This window comes from Lygodium microphyllum, chromosome 23, assembly GCF_053477565.2.
Source record: "Lygodium microphyllum isolate KBCC chromosome 23, Lygodium_microphyllum_v1.1.10, whole genome shotgun sequence".
NCBI classification, from domain to species: Eukaryota; Viridiplantae; Streptophyta; class Polypodiopsida; order Schizaeales; family Lygodiaceae; genus Lygodium; species Lygodium microphyllum.
The window spans coordinates 46,893,809-46,916,656 of NC_141157.1; positions in this window are offsets into that span (position 1 = coordinate 46,893,809).

The following is a 22,848-nucleotide window of genomic DNA, read 5'->3' on the forward strand; positions in this document are numbered from 1 at the left end:
CGTACTCCCAAGCTAGTGATAGACTTAGGTGCATTGGCATAGAGTCCATGTTGTAGTGCCCTCGTGGTTAGTTCTAGTTTTCTTCTTAGTTGCTCTGATGTCTCTTCTCCTCCCGGATGCATGACATTGAATATTGTGCTCAATAATGTGCATTGTTGCTCCAGCATTCTTGACTCGACAATGGCAGATTTACTTTCTGCCAAGAGGTGCTTACTCTCGGAATGGGCCATCTTGTTGGATAAGTCTTGGGCTTTGTCTTCATTCTTAGCTTCCCATTCCTCTACTTTCTCCTTCATCTCCTCTAGCCCTTGTTTTTGGTACCGAGCTAGAGTGGCAATCACCTGCTCCTGCTTCTATGGCCATAGTGTGTGCATTTGTTCTTGCTCTTGGTTTTGATGTTCCACCTACTCTTTCAATATGGCTTGCTCATGGAGAGCTGATTGTAACTAGTTGTGCAGCTCCATTAACTTCTTCTTAGTCTCCTCATATCTTTGGTTCCTTGCTACCTACAGCACTGTCCTTGTCTCTTCTTTGTGCCTCTTCAACTCCTTTATTTCTAGCTCTAGACATCTATTTTCCTAGGATTTGAAGGTGCACATATTCTCTAAGGATATCTGATTTTCTGTTTCTTCATCATACAACTCCTTTAGACTCTCTTCTCCCTCTCTTGCCTTTAAGACCTCTTTAAGAGTGATTACTTCCATGTTCATGATGGCCATCACTCTTGCTTTCTCTAGCTTGTAGGCTACGAATGCAATCTTTTCTTCTTTGAGCTCCACAACAAGTGCGGCCTTTTTCTCCTCTATTGCCTTGTTGAGTTAGCTTTGCAGCTCCTTTACTAATTCATCCTGATCTTCATTGTTGTGTATGGCCAAAAGCACCGAAGTGGTCGACTCTTCTAAGCAAGATATGTTTGGCCCTTGGCATGATTATGCATCGCTTGTGCTACTGACCTCTTTGCACAATTTTTTGTACTTTGGAAACTAAGTATTGCACCTAGGCCATAATGTGGCTTTTGTTGACTTCCTTCCACAATTCCTTATGTTGGGGTAATTGTTAGTGTGGCCATGATTGGTGGGATTGGGTGTAGAGGGGATTTACCCTTGCCTTCTACAACCGGTCTTGGTCTTGCTTCCTCAGTTGCTACACTAGTGCTTGCCACATCCTCTCTTGTTGGGCTCATCATTGCCAATTCCTGAGATTAGGAACATTTCTCCATGGATCTATGAATGGTTGGGGCAGTCTCCTGCTCCTCCTATTGCCTTAGTCATTCTTCCTCCTCTTCTTGCCTCTTCATGTGCTCTTCTTCTAATCTCTTTGATTCCTCCTCCACCCTTTGCAACTCCTTGTTTTCCTCGGAGAGGTGGATCAAGTTCTTCTTATGGGGATTTTGAGGATGATCTTTTTCCTCCCCCCTTGGCTTGACAACTAGGAGCCTTACTGCTCATTGAGTGTCCTCTCGCTTGAGGCTTCTCGTTACTGAGAGGGTTGGTCATTCTCCTTTTCATTAGCAACTCTCTTTGTGTTGTCCTACTATTCCTTGTGGATTTTGTCTTCCCCCTATTCTCTACTGAAAGTGAGAGGGTCGAGCTTGCTAGGGTGGGAGAGTGATGATCCTCTTGGATTGGTGATGGCTCCAAGGTCTCCTTTGCTACTTCTCTTTCCACCTCCCCCAAAACTTCTTGGATGATGGCAACACTTCTCTAAAGCGTATAGTCGAAGTCTTGGAGGCAAGTTTTTTCCTCTCAAACTCCATTGCTATGGTAGCCAAAGACTCCCCTCATGCCACCTCTATTGCTGTGGCTACTACCTTTGTTGATTCATGTATGGTCTTCCGGACATAGGTATTTCAGTTTACCTCATCTAGGGCATAGGCTACAAGGCTCTCTAGCAATGGTATGTCTATTATATTCATAAGAGTATTTTATTTCTAGCCTAAGAAAAGGGTGTGGACCATTTTAGCCTACATTCGAATGGTAGGGTCCGGAATGTTAGCTCAACTGATTCCATCATTTGTGTAGACCTCCTTTTTATCCATCCCACCATTCTATACACATCCCTCTTTGGCCTCTTCTCTAGATCATCTGCTAATGACAGTGCCTTCTCCACAATCTTTGGATCAAGGGCAACTTCCACCCTTCTAGAGGTTTTGCCTTGCTTGATGGTCACTATGCCACTCATCCTTTGGGCATCAAAGGTCCTTAAGAATTCTATACATTTGTTGTGGTTGATGTCTCGTCCCAAGTTTTCTAGGTACTTGGCAAGATTACATCACTCTATCATTTGTACCACTACCTCTTCGACTGTCACCACTCCTTCTAGGTTGTGGATGCTACGATAATTTAATTAATTGAATGCTCTCATCTCCATAGCTAATCCGTATCTCCTATGCTCTTCTTTTGAGAAGGGGAGCCTATTGGCTTGACACTTTGTTTCCTGTTGTCACACCATATCCACACTTAGTTTTCTTTTAGGGGCATCTTGTGCAAAAAGTAAAATGACTAGAAATATTAGTGTTTGACAATGAGAAATGTCGCCCAAAAAATAATAATTCTCATATAATCAATCCACACACTTTACATATTAAGGTCACCAAAGTTGAGTCAACTTAGAATGTGGAGCTCTTCCTCCATTAGAATCTTATCCAAGTGTGGGTGAAGCTTGATATTATCTTCTTATGGCCGATTCCTAGTTATGGCCAACACTCTAAATGAGGTAGAGGCCACATAGGTCATGTTGTACTCATAAGTCTTGATGGCCCATCATTGCTCCACATTGATCATGATTTGGTAGCCCGCTTGAGCTCATGAAAGGCACAAATAATACTAATTGTGTAAGAAATTGGACTTAGATTCAAGAAGTCATCGAATTTCAAAAAGTTCTTGTGGTGGCATGGAGATTGTACTTTTTTTAATAGGATGTGATCAAGAGTTGGCTTACGACTTTTTCTCATGAAATTCCATTTCCAATCATCTTGTTGCAATAGTGGAAGTCTTAATAAAAATGAATTCATATTCTTCCCAAGAATAGGGCAAGGAATGTACCTCGTTTACCATGGGTTCATCAAGTAGGCCTAGGTCCAAACATTCGTAGCTTCTAGCAAATAGTACATAGCTGTTAACCCTCAAACGAACAAGATGGAAAAGATGGAAAATCTAAAGTAGAAGACAAGGCAAAAGTGAAATAGAAGACGAAGGCGCGCCAAGAAGAATATGGAAACACAAGAAGTATAGAAAAGTCCTAAATCAAGGAAAAAGACACGAGGAAAAGCACAAGTCTATACTATTTTAAAAAAGTGCAAGGCACACCATGGTTTAATTTAAGAGTGCTCGGTTCTCACCTGTGCAATTTGTAAAGGTAGATGGGTCGTAGGAAGGAAGCTAGGAAGATAGGAGGACAAGGGGAAAAAGGGCCTAGGCCACGACCAGCCATGTAAAAAAGGGGATAAGGGGATGACCGCCCAAAAGGGATTTAGGGTTTTGTATATAAAGTTGAAAAGTGAATGAGAAGCTCTTTCTTGTGTATGGCCAAAAGTGGGTCTCCTCCTCCCCCTCTTCTTCTTCTTCTTCTTTTTCTTGCTTGCTTGAGCTTGTGCTTGAGAGAGGGAGTGTGAGAGTGTGAGGGAGTGAGTGTGTGAGGGTGAGGGACCAAGGAGGAGAAGCTCTCCATCTTCTCCTCTCTTATTCTCTTCTCTTCTCTTCTTTTTTCTTACTCGCGGCAATGGAGCTTGGAGCGCGGAGCTTGAGGATGGAGCTTGCTTGAAGCTTTCACTTGGATCATGGAGCTACCGGAGTGCACGGAAGAGGAGGTAACTCAATCGGCATGGAGGTAAGATCACTACACTCATGGATAGATAGTGCATCGGCTATGTGAGAGGTAGCCATTAGTGTTGGGCTTGGAATGGTTGAAGCAATAAGCGGTCTATGGGTCTTGGGGGTTGAGTGAAAGCTCCCATATTTTGGTTCCATTGCCGGGACCAATGGATTCAAGCCTTCAGTGCTTGCACACTTCGAATCGAGCATTGAAGTAGGGTTTTCCCCAAATCGGTGCTTGAGGTAGATAGGTAGGAAGCGAGGGAGTTTGAAGAAGTATTCGATCTCCTTAGCAAGTAGATTTTTGTTGTTTTGGACTTGGGAAAGTATGATGGAGTAGTGTAGGTATTTTCCTTATGATTTTTTCTTGCATTTAGGAAGGATAGGAGCAAAACATGGGAGCAAACAATAGGGTTTTCTATTGCTATATAACAAGCTAAAATAGGGAAAAGAAGGGCTAAAAATGAAATTTTGGGTTAATGTTAGTAAGGGAGGCAAGAGTAAGGTGAGTACAGGCCTGGGCAGGGTGATAAGGGGCCATGAGTGGCAAGAAAGGCCACATTGTGCATTGCAGGGTTTCAAGAGAGCAGGAGGGAGGGAGAAAGCTTCATCACATGGATCCACTTTGATCTGGCTATCCAGGAGTTATTTGCCCAGCCCAGATAATTCCACACCTTCCCCTATATGAGTAGGTTGGATTTGGAGGTGCTCAACAGGAAGGAAGCCCTCGTTCGCTCGGCGCGACGAATTCTTTGAAGTCTGACAAAAATCGCATCGCACTCAGCCTGTTTGAGTGATGGCAATTTTGGGCCAAGTCCCAAAATCGGCCCTCGAACTCAGTTGTTCGGTCCTCCGTTCTCCGCCCTCGGTCCGTCGCTCGGCCATTCGGCCCACTACACTCAGACGCCTTTCACTCGGCCCATCTGAGTGAAGCATTCGGACCAACTTTGAAATTTGGCCCTCGGCCCTACCCCACTCGGACAAGTTGATATTCGGCCTAGCCGAATTCACCACCCGATTATCCCGCTCATCCAAGAGACCCGATTCGGCCCTCGGACACAAACCTCATTTGGCCCTCGCTGCATGTGCCTCGACCGATCCGAGTCACCCACTCGGCCCCTGCAATTCGAACAAGTTGGGCCAAGTGTGGACTTCTCCAAATTTTCCAAAAATTTGACGAGACAGACCTAGCTAGAGCTCAGCCGCACAACCTGTCGCGAGTCCTCCTAATGCTCAAAACTCGATTCTGGTGCAAGGAATGAGCAAAATCGTAAGGCGCAACCAGCTTGTGTAGGCTGTTGTGAGACCTAGAGTCCTAGAGACAACCCGCTGAACCATAAACCCCCCGGACCCTCACAGAGGGGGCTTGCCCCTTTCGCACCTCCCCCAAGTAGGTTGGAGAGAAAACACGCACCGTGACAGGTCCTTCAAATTAGACCTAGTGTAGTAATGGCTCTACACGAGCATGGATTCTCACTTGCAAAAGAGCAACCAAAAGCCCATACCCGAATAGAAACAAACAAAGACCCTAGAACCTCAATGGGCCAATCTAGCCAACAAGGGAAAAAAGGCCACACTGCAAAAACACGTACGTGTTGCATTCAGACTGCATCTAGTCAAAGCAAAAAGCAATAACATCAAGCTACAATGGCAAGGATGACTAGATATGACAGTCCTAAACGATATATGCCCCTTAAATAGCACTGCAATGACGATCCAAGACATTAGTGGAGAATCCACATTTGGTCGTGCAGTTGGGGACCCAAGGGCATTTGTCAGAAGGCTTAAATTTATGAACTAAGACCCGGAAGATGAAGACATAGTACTGCCTACTTATCTTAGGGTCAAAATCACCGCGAAAAGGGAGCTCACTATCAATGCTCTGATTGATGAAGAAGCAGATTTTAATATCTTGACCTATGAAGCATGGACCCTACTAGGCCAACCAGAGCTCACACCGACTAATGCAAATCTTAGCCCTTATGGGGGACACCCACAAGCACTCATGGGGAAGTGAAAAATCCTTGCGACACTTGAAACTGAAAGCTTTCCTATCCTATTTCATGTTTCTCAAAATAGTGCTAATTACGGGAAGGAAACCCTCCTAGGAAGACCCTTTAAAAGGGCGACCAAGTGTGAGGTTGACTATGTAGCACAGAGGATACACTTGACACTACCCGGTGTGAGGATAGTCACAACCTTTAGCAAGGATGGCCTCATCAAACCTTGAGGGAAAGGCAAGGAAGGTGCTGATATAACAGTCAAGCATACTAACGAGAGCAAGGACTTGTTGGAAGAGTTGATACAAGCACAAGTCGAACAACAAGAGTCAGTGAGTGAGGCCATGCCTGAAACAAGAAGGTCAAGAGACAATGCCAAGGACGATCCTTGGACTTACAAATATCGTAGAAGATCCCAAAAGAAGTCCAAGCCTTATAAACGAAGGTATCGATGGAGGGTCAGCACAACGCCACGATGGATATCCAAAGCGTTGCTACGTGCTCAAGGGTATTACACAGGTAACCAATGGATTTGGGTGCCAAAAACCCCTGCTAAACCTCCTTTGTCAACTGATGGCCAGATTGTATCAAGAGCAAAGAAGCATAGGAGGAGATCTAAATGAAAAACCAAGTCTCGAGTCAAAAACATATGTATATAAATAAACAATGAATTTTGCGACCCTGTATAGGTAACATCACAACACATAGGCAATGATAGTCAAGCACAGTGAGAAGAGTTGGGTTTGACAGGCTGAGATCCTCAGGTCCTCCTTTCACCACACATTTAGAAGTTGTGTGACCATTCCCACCTCTATGTGGAGGGCATGCAACCCTCATTACTGCCATAGGAAGCCCTGACCAACATCTCTGATGGTGTAGATGGGGCATCGTCCCTTCCTATACACCTTTCCCCTTTTCGGTCTATCCTTTCGAGGATGAGCCCTTCCCCACTCCATGACAACCACTCCACGCAACTTAGCATAAGCCAAGTCCTACTAATGTCTGGAGGCAAAACAAACATCATCATGGGGGCCATCCCTCTACAACAAACACTGCATGCCTCACCTCTCTCCTCCTCGTCATATGTGCTTGATAACCCACTGTATAATCCCTTCCATGTGAATAGTTTTATCCAGCCTCAGGGCCTAATCCTTGGTTTGCATTTTGTAGGTCCCCCTATGGTAGCAGTCATGGACCACATAATGCAGCTGGCATGCAAGGAAGCTCTCCACCATCGGAAAGAGCATAAGGCACTAGCACCCCCACCAGAATGCTACATGCCTACTCTAAAGAGGTACGTGTCAAAAAGAGGCCCCAAATGACATGCCTAGGATGATGTAGGCTGAAAGCCCCCAAGCCAAGAGGACAAGGGCTCAAGGGAGCACACGGGGTGTGGCAACACCAACCATGCAGGCTCCCACTAGACGCTCGGGCACCAGGTGCTCGAAAGAGGAGAGGGCAGCTAGAGACAAGCATGAATTTGATGCATTCTTTAAAAGCATATAGTTGCGGCCAACCAGGGACTACACCATCCGGGTCTCGATCGACATTTTTCCCACCTAGCCTCACAAGAGCCCCTCACTAGCACAGCCTCAGTCACTCGACCACCTAGACTCGCCCCGTCTTATACAAATAGAGTAGCCGCATGTTGTATAAAAGGCTTATCAAATGCTACCTAGCCATGACTTTTTGTCTTTAAATAGTTAAGTATTGACATGTTCCCCAATTGTACAAAATTTTCATATCTGCGCTTAATATATTTCACGTCTTTAGCAAAAGAAAAAGAAAATCAAGCACAGGTTATAAGTATCTAAGTCAACACCATGGAAATCAGATAAGTGATGTCTCCTTGCATTGCACTGGTTTATTATAGTTGCAACATATGCCGTACATGTACTCTCATAAAGTGACAAGTGGATGCGAGATGACGCAGCTCTTTGTGCGAAAGTGTTCAATACCCAAGACACCGCAAGACCACCAACCCCACGAAGATCCGCGACAAAGCTATGCTGCCAAAAGCGAAAATCACCCTTGACAATCACCCACATCGCATGGCCCAAAGCATAGTCATTGGCTACGCTCTCTTTTTGGGTCAAGCTCTACATTTAGCTCATGGCAGATGTTACCTCGATTGTATGACATGCATGTCGCAAAGAGGTTTGCAAAATCTCAAGTGTATCTCCCCATCTCAAAAACTGTTTCTCTAACAATGAGGCTGGGGCACAATCATCACTGTAATATCCATTTTCTGAGCCTTCGAAGCTTGACATTTTCCAACCCATTGAAAGGCTGAAACCTCAACATATTGCAATGGTTGTACTCAGGAAAGTCCCAAAAAAAAAAGGAAAAAAGAAAAGAAAAGAGACGAAAAGAAAAGAAGCACCCACGATCATGGCACAGCACCTAGGGGTCCTCAAATTAGGTACGTCCAGTGACCTTGGTGTCGGCTGGCTCCATACCTAGTCCCCTAGCCCTTTAGCATCACCCACATTTGTTTAGGGCACATCAAGGGCAGGACATACCTAGGGAACTTGTCTCGCCTATGGTTAAACCTGTCACCCTGACTCATTTGCACGATTCCTTTTTTTGCACTCTGCTTTAATACCATTGCAATCCATCGTGGTAAGTCACGCATGAACAGCCATGAAAAGTACATCGTACTCTTCAAGCAATACAAGTAGCTACCAGCTACTGCAAGTGAGGTGTCCTTTATTCAATTATGCTACATCGTGCAGTCACAATGCAAAGGATGTCTTATACACCTTTGCATGTACTTCTTCTCAACATGGACAACTTTGCTTTATCCACACGTTGTTATGAGAAACGAGCCTCTGGTCTTCTAACTACGTAATATCTAAGTATACACGAGCACTCACATAATATTTGCACCAAAATATATACACAGTTTGGGTCCTCAAGTGCAAGACAATACTCTTAGCTTACTTAGAGTTCAGCCTATCTCCCAAACTAATTGAGCTACGTCTTGTGCATGGTAAAGAAGACTAGCACTACCCCTAGGAAGAGACCACATATAAGAGGTTTTCAATTGCAGGTATTGAAGACTCCAACTAAAGTGTTGTTCGCTCTTCATCGACGCCCAACTATAAATTCTTATCCTTTATCATCCTGCAAACCTACCACGAATAGCCATGTGCAAAATCCCCAACAAACCAACACTTGTGCTAGCCATCAATGCAATCCCCAACAAAGAACAGCCCTACCACCAACTCCAACAACCCTACCACCAACCACCTAGGCCACCAACGTACCCCTAACAACCTTCCTCCACACCACCACCAACACTCCTCCACGGCAACCATAGATGTCCCTTTCACCCACGTCTTCAGTGCATGCCAAAGCCTGCTACCTATGATTGTAAGTGCCATGGGAATGGCACTCATCTAGGAGGGGGTAATGTTAACCTTCAAATGAACAAGGTGGAAAATATGGAAAATCTAAAGCAGAAGACAAGGCCAAGGCAAAAGTGAAACAGAAGACAAAGGTGCGCCAAGAAGAATCTGGAAACACAAGAAGTGCAGAAAAGTCCTAAATCAAGGAAAAAGTGCAAATTGTAAAGGTAGATGGGCGGTAGGAAGGAAGCTAGGAAGAAAGGAGGACAAGGGGAAAAAGGGCCTAGTTAGAGGCCACGGCCGGCCATGTAAAAAAGGGGATAAGGGGATGACCACCCAAAAGGGATTTAGGGTTTTGTATATAAAGTTGAAAAGTGAATGAGAAGCTCATTCTTGTGTGTGGCCAAAAGTGGGTCTCCTCCTCCTCCTCTTCTTCTTCTTCTTCTTCTTGCTCGCTTGTTTGAGCTTGTGCTTGAGAGAGGGAGTGTGAGAGTGTGAGGGAGTGAGTGTGTGAGGGTGAGGGACCGAGGAGGAGAAGCCCTCCATCTTCTCCTCTCTTCTCCTCTTCTCTTCTTTTCTCTTGTCTTACTCGTGGCAATGGAACTTGGAGCGCGGAGCTTGAGAATGGAGCTTGCTTGAAGCTTGCACTTGGATTGTGGAGCTATTGGAGTGTGCAAGAGAGGAGGTAACTCGATTGGCATGGAGGTAAGCTCACTACACTCATGGATAGATAGCGCGTCGACTATGTGAGAGGTAGCCATTAGTGCTCCGCTTGGAATGCTTGAAGCAATAAGTGGTCCGTGGATCTTGGCGGTTGAGCGAAAGCTCCCATAATAGCACTTGAGAGTTTAGGCAATTGTAGTAGGGTGTTACCCTCTTTGTATCCTTGGACTCGCAATAGGGCTTTTGAAACCAAAAGTTGCTAAGTCACATGTGACTATAGGAGCACCAACTCTGTTGTTTAGGCCTAGAGCTTGAGGTGTGGAAACTATGCATTCCAAATGATTAACATTTGTGAAACTGTTGTCTATGCTTAGGGGCCCACTTGAGTGTTTGGATAGTAGCTCTAGGTGTGGTTTCCAAATGCAGTTGTGAAGGTACTATGGGAGTACATTGTGCTAGACACTTGGTTTAGCTATCAGTGGCACTAGAGGCTTTGGGACCACTATGGTGCCCTTTGTTGAAAGTTGTTACTATTCTAACATGACTGATGGCAAGGTGGATGCACTGTGAGTCATAGTCAACATTACAATAAACTTGTTTTTTGAACACGCATCCCAGCAATGACTCCTTACCAACACTTTGCTTGTTAGGTACCACATAGAAAATGATGGGTAGGCTCTTAGTCTTGATAGAAACCATTAGTTTGCATTTTTCCAAGACTGGATAGGATTGCCCCCCAAATGGGCTAAGTTGTGCATTGGTTGGTTGCAATTGGGGCTGACCCATGGTGGTCTAGTGTTCGTGCATTAAGATATTGGCATCATCTCTCTCGTCAATTAAAACACATCAAGGGTGTATGCCTTTTGGCAGGTTACGATGATCTGTAGGTAGGTTGGTGTTACTACTTCCTCATCCACCTCCTCGAGTTTTGCAATGGTTGCAACCATCACATTCATCGGTGGTTCTATCATCAGAGGTTCATGAAGTGGATGTGATGGAGACTAATACTTTCTAATGTGTCTTCCGTTGAAGAAACCTATACCCTCTCCTTCTAGGGTTTCAAGTTCCACATTCCCCGTTCCATTGACATTGTGAACCTTGAAAGGTCCCAATCCCTTGAACTTCATTTTATGCTTGTGTCCCTTAATAGAGTATAGCAAGAATAAGTGTAACGCGTCCACCTGTCTACTTGTAGGACACGTCTTAGCAGCCTATCGGGAAGAGAATCCAAAAAGTGCCGCCCGGCACTCCCACAGAATGTCACGGGGTTTGCGATCTAGGAGGTCTTCTCAAGTCTGCCATGAAGCGGAAGAATTCTGACCGTTCCCACTTAGGATCGACCTGAATCAAGGTTTTCCTAATGGTCAAGTTCCTAGAAGGTAACTAGCCTCGAACCCTAGATGAACTACTTTACGCAAAATGTCAGGGTCGAAGCAGATTCATGTTGCACTTGGTTCAAGAAGAATGGGAAACTAGAGGGATGCAAAGCTCGACCTCTCTGCCCGTAAGGCATAGTCCCATTCCGTTCCCCTAAAATAGCATAAATCGGAACTCTAGTATCCTAGATTCTAGGTCATCATTTACCTTGCTGTCAAATCCGTTGAGAAAAGTTCCTGGCCAACCAGGACCATCCTTCCGTAGGATGGACCCATAGTCACATCCACCGCACTTTCCTCAGGGTTGCTTTAGTTATCTAATTACCTACCACATTTAGTTTGACAAGCAAAAATAGCTTTCTTAATTAGCCAATTAATCATCCGTTCCTTCACGTAACTTAAGCACTGACATAGAAAAAAATGTCAAACAAGTTCGTTTTCAACAATTGATCTTATTTATCAGTCTTTCAAATACATCATATAATCCAGCCCGAAGGCTAATCCAAAATCCAGCCCAAAGGCTAATCCATAATCCGCCTGAAGGCTATTCCAGCATTCTCCTCAGGGATCGCTATTCCATGTTTCCACCCGTAGACTAGTATGCGGGCCTTGAGATCCAATTCCGAGTCATGTCGGCCTCTTGTGCAAAACCCGGAGGCAAGGGATTTACGGCCAGAGCCCCCCTAGCACCCAAGCGTCCTCCTACTCCAAGTAGCACCCACGGCGAGACCTCTCGCGGTGGGTTTGGTCCACGTACCCAGCGTGGCAAAGAACCCCCTTGGATAGGAACAGGCAGACACTCAGGGGTAATTGATGCTGCCTCTCCCTCCAGACCTTCAACCTGAAGCATTAATTATTTTTCCAGCTTTAGTTCTTTGAGCAAAGAAGAACAAACAATGCTCCTAACTGTACAAACACAATCAATCTAGTGGTCATTTATTTGGTCAATTGCTAAGGTGTGAATCCTTTTCTTTGAATGCATCTAGCAATCGATCCGGAATCAATTACGACTTGGCAAGATCCCCAAGGGTTTGTTTGTTTACCCTTTTATCCTTGGGTTAGGGTTTATACCGTGTTAACCCAAATTAACAAACACCTTAGGTTCCTTATATTAAGGTTAATAAATCCTGGACAACCTCGTTGTCCTATCTTGATTTGTCAATTCCTTGCTAGACGGTACACAACTTCCCTAACTTGGCAAATCAGCGTCAGGGGAAGGTGATGTAGCAGGATGGCTACTCATCCTCAAGATAGTTTGACTTGTACTTAGGACTTGCCAACCTCGATCTAAGGAGTGGCAATTCTATTTTTTGATTTAACACAAAACCATGCGATGTTGCAACTTGTTGCATAGGAGTCGCATCTAACTTGCAAGATTAGTTCTCTCATCAAACGGTAATCCTTGGTCGAGAATACATTTGGTCAAGATGTAGGGTTTGGGAGTCCTCTTGACCCAACCCAACCCTAACCCTACTAGGCCGATAACTCTTTGGCCCTTAGGGTTCCTAGTTTCCTTTCGGAAGTCTAACATTTGGTCATCCGATCATTAGGGTGAGGACCCTAGATCGTTCTTGCGTGGGCTTTTAGCTAACCCTAACATTCTGTGAATGTGGATAGGACCTTTGGGATCGAAAGTCTTGACTTGGGATCCCAAGTGCGATACTAGGCAGAATTTTTAACGTAACCAAACCCTACCTAGCACTTTCACGTGTTTGTCGTACTAATTATTTATGCTTTTATGAATCCCATGTGGGTTGTGCCCTCACAAGCGATTTACCTAAATCGATCTAATTGTCTTGCGATAAGAGGTGGTCTTTTCTTAGAGATGCTAATATTTTTCCTAAAAGGTGTAAATAGTTGCAAGACATAACATTCCATGCAAATATGCGATTCATTGACTTTTCCTTCTATGCAACTATAAAATGTACAATGGCCATTTCTTTTTCTTGCCTAAACTATAAAGATTGACAATTTTAGAGCTAACTCATATAAACCCTACGTTGATTTACATCTAGAACTATGCTTATAAACCTTTCGTTTAATGCAATTTAATTCAGGCTTTAATATGACAATTTCATCCATTCCCAAATCCAACTTCAATAAAAGAAGTGTTAGAAATCAAGCTCACCGTCAGTGTGTCTTCATCTATGACCAACATCTATGACAGCTAGTGTGTACAGCTGTCTACATGTGACTACATTAAATAAGTCGGGTTAGTAGTCAGTCAGTGACTTGACTAGAGTTAGTCAGTCTAGTCTACATTTACACTAGGTCACTTTATCTTGTAGAGTGTGTGTGCTTTTCAGTAGAGTGTGTGGAAATGAAGGAATGAGCTTGAGAGCCTGAAGAATCATGGATATGGAGTTTTTCCCTTTCTCTCTCTCTACTCTTTTTGAACATGGTATCAGAGCTTCATCCATGAGGCTGTGGAAGAATTGGCATGACAACTTGCAAATGAAGCCATAGTCAAAGGAAGGAATCAGCGTGGACTGTCTTCTGAAAATCGTGGACTACCTCCTGCAAATCAGCAACCTGTGTCTGAAAATCGTGGACTGTCTCCTGAAAAACAGCAACCTGTATCTAAAAATCTACGCCTGCTGATCTGAATGGACAGCAACCTGTATCTGAAAATCTGCGCCTGCTGATCTGAATGGATAGCAACTTGTATCTGAAAATCTACGCCTGCTGATCTGAGTGGACAGCAACCTGTCAATCTTCAGTGGGACACCTGGACAAGGTTCATAGAGCATGTATGCTCACTATTGAAGGTATTTGAAGTGTGCAAGGAGTAAATGCTTGTGTGGGAGCTCTGCTATGAGCTGGAGTGACAGACACAGACATGTAATCATTACTGAACTGCTGTAAATATGAATGGACAACATGCATTCAGTCATTACTGACACATAGGAGCCTTGTACTACACTCAGAAGGCATCTTTGGAGCACAAGAATGTGTCAAAGCATGTATACATTGGATCAAATGTCTTGAAGCTGAGATCTCTTACTCAAAATACTCAGATCTGAAAATCAATGGCAGGCTGAAAACTGTCATACACAGTTGCTCAGAATACTCAGATTTGAAAATCAATGACAGGCTGAAAACTGTCATACACAGTTGCTTAGAATACTCAGATCTGAAAATCAATGACAGGCTGAAAACTGTCATACACAGTTGCTCAGAATACTCAAATCTAAAAATCAATGACAGGCTGAAAACTATCATACACAGTTGCTCAGAATACTCAGATTTGAAAATCAATGACAGGCTGAAAACTGTCATACACAGTCAATGACAAGTACTGTGCATTACTGAAGCAATACAGGTCATCTTGGGGGTTCCATCATCTATATGAACTGGCCTATACATGCTGAATGCATGGAGAATTGAAGCAAGCAATGAGCATCATTGAAAACTGAATTTTGAAGCTGAAATAAATGCAGTTACACTATCCTGGTTAATTACAAATAGCTCATGAGGTTTATGCCATTGGTCATTGAAGATAGGTTGTCTATGCCTACTCAAATGCTCATGTATTGAACTTCTCAAATGCTCATGTATTGAACTTCTCAAATGCTCATGTATTGAACTTGCCACTACAAAGTAAATGTATAACATGGTCAAAAGACATTTTGGAGCTGCTTGGAGCTTGGTATGCTGAATTCTGGTTGACTGCAACCTGAAATTGAATTTGTTGACACACTCAGTTTTGGACTTGAAATTGCTGTTGGTTACTCACAGTTTACAGTTTTCAGACTGCATGTATGTACCCTGGCAGTGAGGTTACATAAGCTTAAGCTGAAGCAAACACATAGCTTATGTATTGACAGTTATATCTACAGTTGAGACCACTTGTTTGTGGGTTGTTTTGGGGTGTCAGTGGGCTGAAATACCCTGGTTTTTTTCTACAATTTAGTGTAAAAAACTGTCATAAACTATTACGGACTTAACTTAGTCAGTCATACTTATTGGACTGCAGGGAGTCAGGCACTTGATAGACAGTCTATTGCATCATGGCTAATGCACATGGGACTGACAATATCACTCAGATAGTTGGAGAGAAGTTGGATAATAAGAACTTTACATTATGGAAATTCAGAATGAAAAACCTTCTGGTTGGCAGAGGTTATTGGGATTTATGTACAGGAGATGAAGTTGCTCCTGAGTTGCCTGCACACAATCCAACAAATGAACAGAAAAGAGCCTACAAGCTATGGAATGAAAGAGCATGCAAGGTGCTGCATTGGTTTTCCTTATGTATATCTGATGCTATGGTAATTCAAATCACTGGATGTGAGACTCCGAAGGATGCTTGGGACATACTGATGAAAAATTATGGAACCATGACACATGCAAGAAAGATCCAATTGAAACAGCAGTTCAACAACATGTCTAGGAATGGCAAGAGCATCTAGACGTATACCACGGAGATTAAGACCATAGCTGATCAACTTGCTACTATTGGCTCAAGTGTATCAAAAGATGATATGATTGCTGTTGCTTTGAATGGTTTAGGCAAAGAGTACAAAGCTTTTGACACTTCCATTTCTGTTAGAGAAGAGCCCCCTAGCTGGGAAGAGCTAGTTGCTTTGTTGCTGCATGAGGAAGTCAAACTTGGTTTGAATACAAGTTCTAGTGTATCTCAGAGTAGAGACACTGTGTTGTACTCTAGCCAGCGTGGCAGAGGATCTAGAGGTCGTGGTTCATTTCGAGGTCATGGTGATACTCGTAATACTTATGGACAGTAGGAGCAGCAAAGTAATTGGCATGGTGCAAATACACAAGGCCAGCGTGGATCTGGTGGGTTTAGAGGCAGGGGGAGATCACCCCGAGGTAGAGGTGGTGGTTCTGGTTCATGGCAGTCGTCTGATCAGTCCAACAGGGACAAGGACTGTCATTATTGTGGCCGGTATGGGCATATTGCAAAGGATTGTTACAAGAAGCAAGGAGATATGAAGGCAAAGGGCAGACAGCATGGGCACTATGCATCTTCCAGTGGTGCTCATGATGAGTCGGTTGATAGACTCTTTGCCATGTAGCATGTATCTAAAAATGCATCGAGACATGATAGAGATGACAGATGGTACATTGACTCTGGAGCATCAAACCACATGACCCCGCATGGAGAGTGGTTTGATGAGATGGTTGTAGGTACACATGGTCATGTATGTACTAGGGATGATACCCAACATGACATAAAGCATAAAGGGATTGTTCCATTCATGATGCTTGATGGCAAGAAGAAAGGCCTGCATGATGTCTTACATGTATCGACCATAACAAAGAATTTATTGTCTGTGGGTCAAATGGTAGAACAGAATCTGCAAGTGAGGTTTAACAAGGATGGATGTTTCATTGAGGAGTATGGAAATGGCTGCAAGCTAATTGCCAAGGGTAGAAGGGATGGCAGGATGTTTACTTTGGAAGCAACTATTCCTAAACTTAAAGCAGCTATGTTTGCACATGATGAGAGTGCCATTCGGGATGTAGAGATTTGGCACAAGCGGATTGGACATGTCAATGTACAAAAGCTGAAATCTATGCAGTAGAAAGAAGTAGTACTTGGATTACCTAAATTCAAGTATAATGATTTTGGACATGTATGCCCTGCATGTCAGTTTGGGAAGCAGGCACGGTTTCCTTTCATGAGACATGTAAAAAACAGCACTAGACCTTTACAGTTGGTACACTCTGATGTCTGGGGTCCTTCACATAATGCTTCTTTTGGCGGTGCACGGTATTATGTCTCATTTATTGATGATTTCAGTAGGTACACTTGGCTTTATATCTTGAAACATAAGGATGATGTGTTTGATGCATTCAAAGACTTCAAGAAACATGCTGAAAATGAATTGGGCTGTTACATATCATGTTTGAGATCAGATGGAGGAGGTGAATATGTCTCAAACTACTTTGACAGGTATCTTGCTAAACATGGGATCAGAAGACAGCTCACATGCAGTTATACACCGCAGCAAAACAGTGTTGCAGAGAGGAAGAACAGGGTTTTGATGGAGTCAACTAGAGCTATGCTGAATGAAAAATGTCTGCCAAATGGTTATTGGGTTGAAGCAGTGATGACTGCTGTATATGTGTTGAATCAAACCCCTACATCAGGGATTCATGATGTCACTCCGTATGAATGGCTGTATGGTCATAAACCTGATATTTCACACTTGAAGGTATTTGGCAGCATTGCATATGTGCATATACCGGATGAGAAGAGGAAGAAATTGGATCCTAAGGTAGTGAAAAGTGTGTTTCTTGGATATGCACAGGAACGGAAAGCTTATAAGTGTTATGTACCTTCTACGCATGAGACACTCATAAGCAGAGATGTGGTATTTGATGAGTTAGCATCTTGGTATGGGAATCTTGTTGCAATGCCTACTGATGGCTCACCCAGTATGAGTCATGCTGAAAATACTCCTACAGAGAGTACTTCCATGACTGGTTAGACAGGTGATGTATCATCTACAGTGAGTCCTTGGACAGGACGATTACGGAGTCGCACTACTGCATCCACTGACACGGATATGTCAGTGAGGGGGAGAACAGATAATGGAAAAGAAAAGGTTTTTGAAGATGTAACAGGTCCACTCACTACAGGTTATGATTTATCTAGCAGTGATAGCTTAGATAGTGAATTGGGGATTCGGTCTGTTATGACGCCAGGTGCTAGACAGAGCCGTTATGTGCCACCTCATGAGAGGCAAGCTCACAGTGAGCCACAGCTCAGGAGATCAGAGAGGGTCAGACGAAGGTATACTTACATTGGATATTCAGCCCGTCATTATGCTTATATGACGAAAGTAACAGGTTTTAGAGAACCAAGTAAGTTTGATGAGGCAGTTTCAGATGAGAATTGGCGTGCTGCTATGGATGAGGAATATTCAGCTTTGGCTAAAAATTGTACATGGGATTTGGTACAGTTGCCTGAGGGCAAAACACCTATTGGATGCAAGTGGGTGTATAAGGTAAAATGTAAATCAGATGGATCATTGGAAAGATATAAGGCCAGGCTAGTTGCAAAAGGGTATGCGTAGCAGTATGGTCTTGATTATGAGGAGACTTTCAGCCCTGTAGCAAAGATGGCTACAGTTAGAACTGTGATTGCTTTGGCAGCAGCTAGAGGCTGGAAACTATGGTAGATGGATGTAAAGAATGCATTTCTCAATGAAGAATTACAAGAAGAGGTTTACATGGAACAGCCTGAAGGCTATGTACATCCAGAATTTCCAGCACATGTATGTCAGCTGAAAAATGCATTATATGGGTTGAAACAGGCACCCAAAGCATGGAATGCTCGCATCAATAGTTATTTACAGCAACATGGTTTCCGATTGGGAGATGTTGATCATAGTCTGTTTGTGAAAAAGACAGATAATGGCTATGTTTTTCTAGTTGTCTATGTTGATGACTTAATCATTACAGGAGATGATGAAAATGGGATTGCTAAAATAAAGACGTGTTTACAGGCTGAATTTAAGGTCAAGGACCTTGGAGAGCTGAAATACTTTTTGGGGATTGAGGTTGTTTCTACACCTCGAGGCATATGGCTGCTACAGAAGCAGTATGCTCATGACATATTACAGAAATATGGTATGCCTGATTGCAAGTCTATGGATACGCCTTTGGAGCAAAATGTCAAGCTGCAGATTGATGTTGGGACAGAGATTGAGAATGTTACTATGTACAGACAGATGGTGGGCAGCTTGATCTATCTCACGATCACTAGACCTGACTTGAGTTATGCTGTGGGGCTGATTAGTCAGTTCATGCAGAAGCCTCGCAAACCACACTTGGATGCAGTCAGAAGAATTATGAGATATGTAAAGGGTACCACAGATCATGGGTTGTTTTATGCATATGGGAAACCCCTTGACTTGATGGGGTACACTGATGCTGACTGGGATGGTTGCACATATGACAGGAGGTCAACCAGTGGCTATGCATTTGGATTGGGTAGTAGCATGATCAGTTGGCAGAGTAAGAAACAGCCTATAGTTGCATTGTCCAGTATGGAAGTTGAGTATCGTGGTGCGGCCTTAGCGGCTTGTGAAGCTAAGTGGTTATAGAAGTTACTGAATGACTTGGGAGTACACTTGGACAGCAAAGTCAAGATGTACTGTGACAGTTTGAGCAGTGTTATGTTAGCAAGCAATCATGTTTATCATGCAAGATCAAAACATATTGAGATTCACTACCATTTCATCAGGGAAATGGTTTTAGGAGATTAGATTGACTTGGAGCATGTGAAGACTGAAGACTAGGTAGCAGACATCTTTACCAAATCACTTGGTAAAGATAAGTTCATTCACTTTAGATAGCTACTTGGAGTGATGCAGATGATTTGAGTTTTGTTTTTTAGCTTGAGGGGGAGTGTTAGAAATCAAGCTCACCGTCAGTGTGTCTTCATCTATGACCGACATCTATGACAGCTAGTGTGTACAGCTATCTACATGTGACTACATTAAATAAGTCGGGTTAGTAGTCAGTCAGTGACCTGACTAGAGTTAGTCAGTCTAGTCTACATTTACACTAGGTCACTTTATCTTGTAGAGTGTGTGTGCTTTTCAATAGAGTGTGTGGAAATGAAGGAATGAGCTTGAGAGCCTGAAGGCTCATGGATATGGAGTTTTTCCCTTTCTCTCTCTCTACTCTTTGAACAAGAAGTCCATGCATGCATGCCATGAGACCATTATTGATTTAATTTGTTCTTCAACACTTAGCCCAACCTAGGATGTAATTTTCACTGCATGCAATTTACAAGGTACATAAATTCCTTTCATGCAATGCAACTATTTGGACAACATCTAATGGACGTCAATGATTATCTCCTACAAATCACGTCTAGGAGATTATTATCTAAATGCATTATGTGATGTTCTTTTTCATGAGAAAATCAAGGATGCATTTAGACAAATCCACCTTTTAACCTATGCAATAGGATCGCAACGTGGAAGTGCAAGAAATTTCAAATGCACATCATGCAATTAAATCTTTGAGAATAGGATGATCAATTAAAATTTCCAAGTGTAATTAAACTTGCCTACGAGAATTGGACATGCCCAGTGCATTCTTTTCATGCGGAATCAATTTTTAAGAACCTGGGTATTGACGTTCGGGGTGTTGTCCGACATGCGAACTCGAAGTAGAAGCTCCCGCATGTGCGCCTCTCGCCATTTTCTTGGGAGCCATTGACGAGTCCAGCAACCTCCTCTTGGGTCCTTTATGCATTACGAATCCCTTTTCTGCCCGATATCTTCTCCTTTGCACAGGTAACGGCCTTACAGTCACGGTTTTGAAGGCACCTGGGAAGGCACGGGTGAATAGGGGCTATGGGAACTTTTATGGAAGCTTCCAAGCCTCTGAACAACAGAGATGACATGGAAGGGGGGTGGAAATGATTGGGAGGGAGGAGATGTCAACGAGGATGGAGATGAGAATGATGATTATGATGATGGTGGCTGTGGAGTGGCGCAGTGTGGCACAGCAGCAGAGGAGGCGGAAATAACGTGGCGTGGCGGATGGCTATGGCCTGGGGCAGCACGACAACTCCCTCTGTCTCCTCCCTCCCCCAAGCTTAAGGGGAGGTTATATAGGATAAGGGGGGGGAGATAGCCTCCCACGTGGCTGGCTTGCATGCCTCCCCTCCCTCATGCTTCTCCACTCCACACCACTCCATCTCATGCTCTTCCCACACTCCCTCTCCCCGCCATGCATCGGCTGAGGGGAGGGGGTTAATAATAAACAAATTTGTCAAAATTTTAACCATTATCTCCTTTTTTTCCCCGTGGAGGGTGTTCATGTGTGGGCTTGCGGGTTTTCAAGCCATGGCCTCTTATGCACGTCATGGAACTGGAATTTATCAATGCGTGGAGAGGGAACACTTAGCCACCAACATTAATCAACGGGGAATATTATTTTAGTTTGCTTTTTGCGCGGATTATGGATCTTTGATATTTCGTGGTGAAAATATTACATTCTCTCCCCCTTAGAGGAATTGAGATGTCCTCATCTCGAGAAGAACTGAGGGTATTGTTGGTTGAGATTACTTTCATCCATCCAAGTGGCATCCTCTTTGGGATAATCTTTGCACTGGACGAGATATTCTCTCAAGGTCCTAGATCTCAAATGCCTCTCCCTAACATCTAAGATCCTATTAGGCCGTAGCTCAAGGACTCCTTGGCTAGGCATTACAACTTGTTGATCATCAAGCACGTGACTAGGATTAGGTACATAATTTTTCAGTAGACTGATATGGAATACATTATGAACTTTTAGGTTTTCAGGGAGTTGAAGTCTGTAAGGCCCTAGGCACTTGAGAATCTTGTAAGGTCCACAATACCTTGGACTTAGCTTTTTGCATTCACCCAAGAATAGGGAACTCTTCTTTGGATGTACGCAAATGAAGACCATATCGCCTTCAACGAAGGATCTGTCTTGATGTTTCAAGTCCGCATAAGCCTATTGCCTGTCCTTGGTGGCTTGAATGTCTTTTCTTATTGACTTGATTTGGTCATCCATATCTTCCAGCATCTGTCTTGAAGCTTCAACCCTCAAGGTTGGATCTGAAAAGCTTAAAGGACTATAACAGTTGTGCCCATACAATGCTTGAAAAGGGGTCACCTGAATGCTTTGCTGGTAAGAAGCATTGTAGGCAAACTCAGCCAGTGACAAATATTGCATCCACTTTTTGGGTTCACAACAGCAATGCGCCCTTAGCATATCTTCAATGACTTGATTGACTTGTTCTGTTTGACCATCAGTTTGGGGATGGTAAGCTGTACTGAAACAGAGTTGAGTCCCAATGGCCTCAAAGATAGCCCTCCAGAAGTGTGATGTGAAGAGAGAGTCACGATCACTAATAATTCTTCTGGGTAACCCATGCAGTTTGAATATCTCCTTGATGAATAACCTTGCAATGTCTGAGGCTTTATAGTTTGTCTTAATAGGAATAAGATGTGCAACCTTGGTGAGCATATCAACCACAACCATAATGGAGTTGTATCCTTCGTGAACTTGGGGCAGGCCAACAACAAAATCCATACTAATGAATTCCCATTTCATTTGGGGAATGTCAAGTGGTTGCAATTTCCCTGGCATTCTAACATGTTCGGCCTTAATGCGTTGACAAAAACATTCAGTGACATATTTGAGAACGTCACCTTTAAGCCTCTCCCAATAATAGCTCTTTTAGACTGCATTGAGGGTCTTGGCATAGCCAGGATATCCTAAAAAAGAGGAGTCATGGGCTTCCCAAAGTATCTTCTACTTGAGTGAATGGCTTGCCAGTATACATAATCTCGTTCTATAGTAGACAAGTCCATTATTGATAGAGAATTCTTGATATTTTTCCTGTAGCTTCGGGTCTTGATCTTTGATAGGGATTTCCTTTAGCAATTTCTGATAGGTTGGATCATGGCATGCCTCTTCTTTAGCTAGCTCAAGAATTGGGTTGTTTGGCATGGATACCTTTGTGGTTAGAGATCTGGCTATTGATGGATCTTGCAAAATCAAAGAATTTAGAAATGCTTTGTGTGACTGAGTGCATCGACAACGACATTCTCCTTTCTAGGCCAATATTTGATTCCAAAATCGTATTCCTCCAGCACTTCAATCCATCGACGTTGCCTCATGTTGAGCT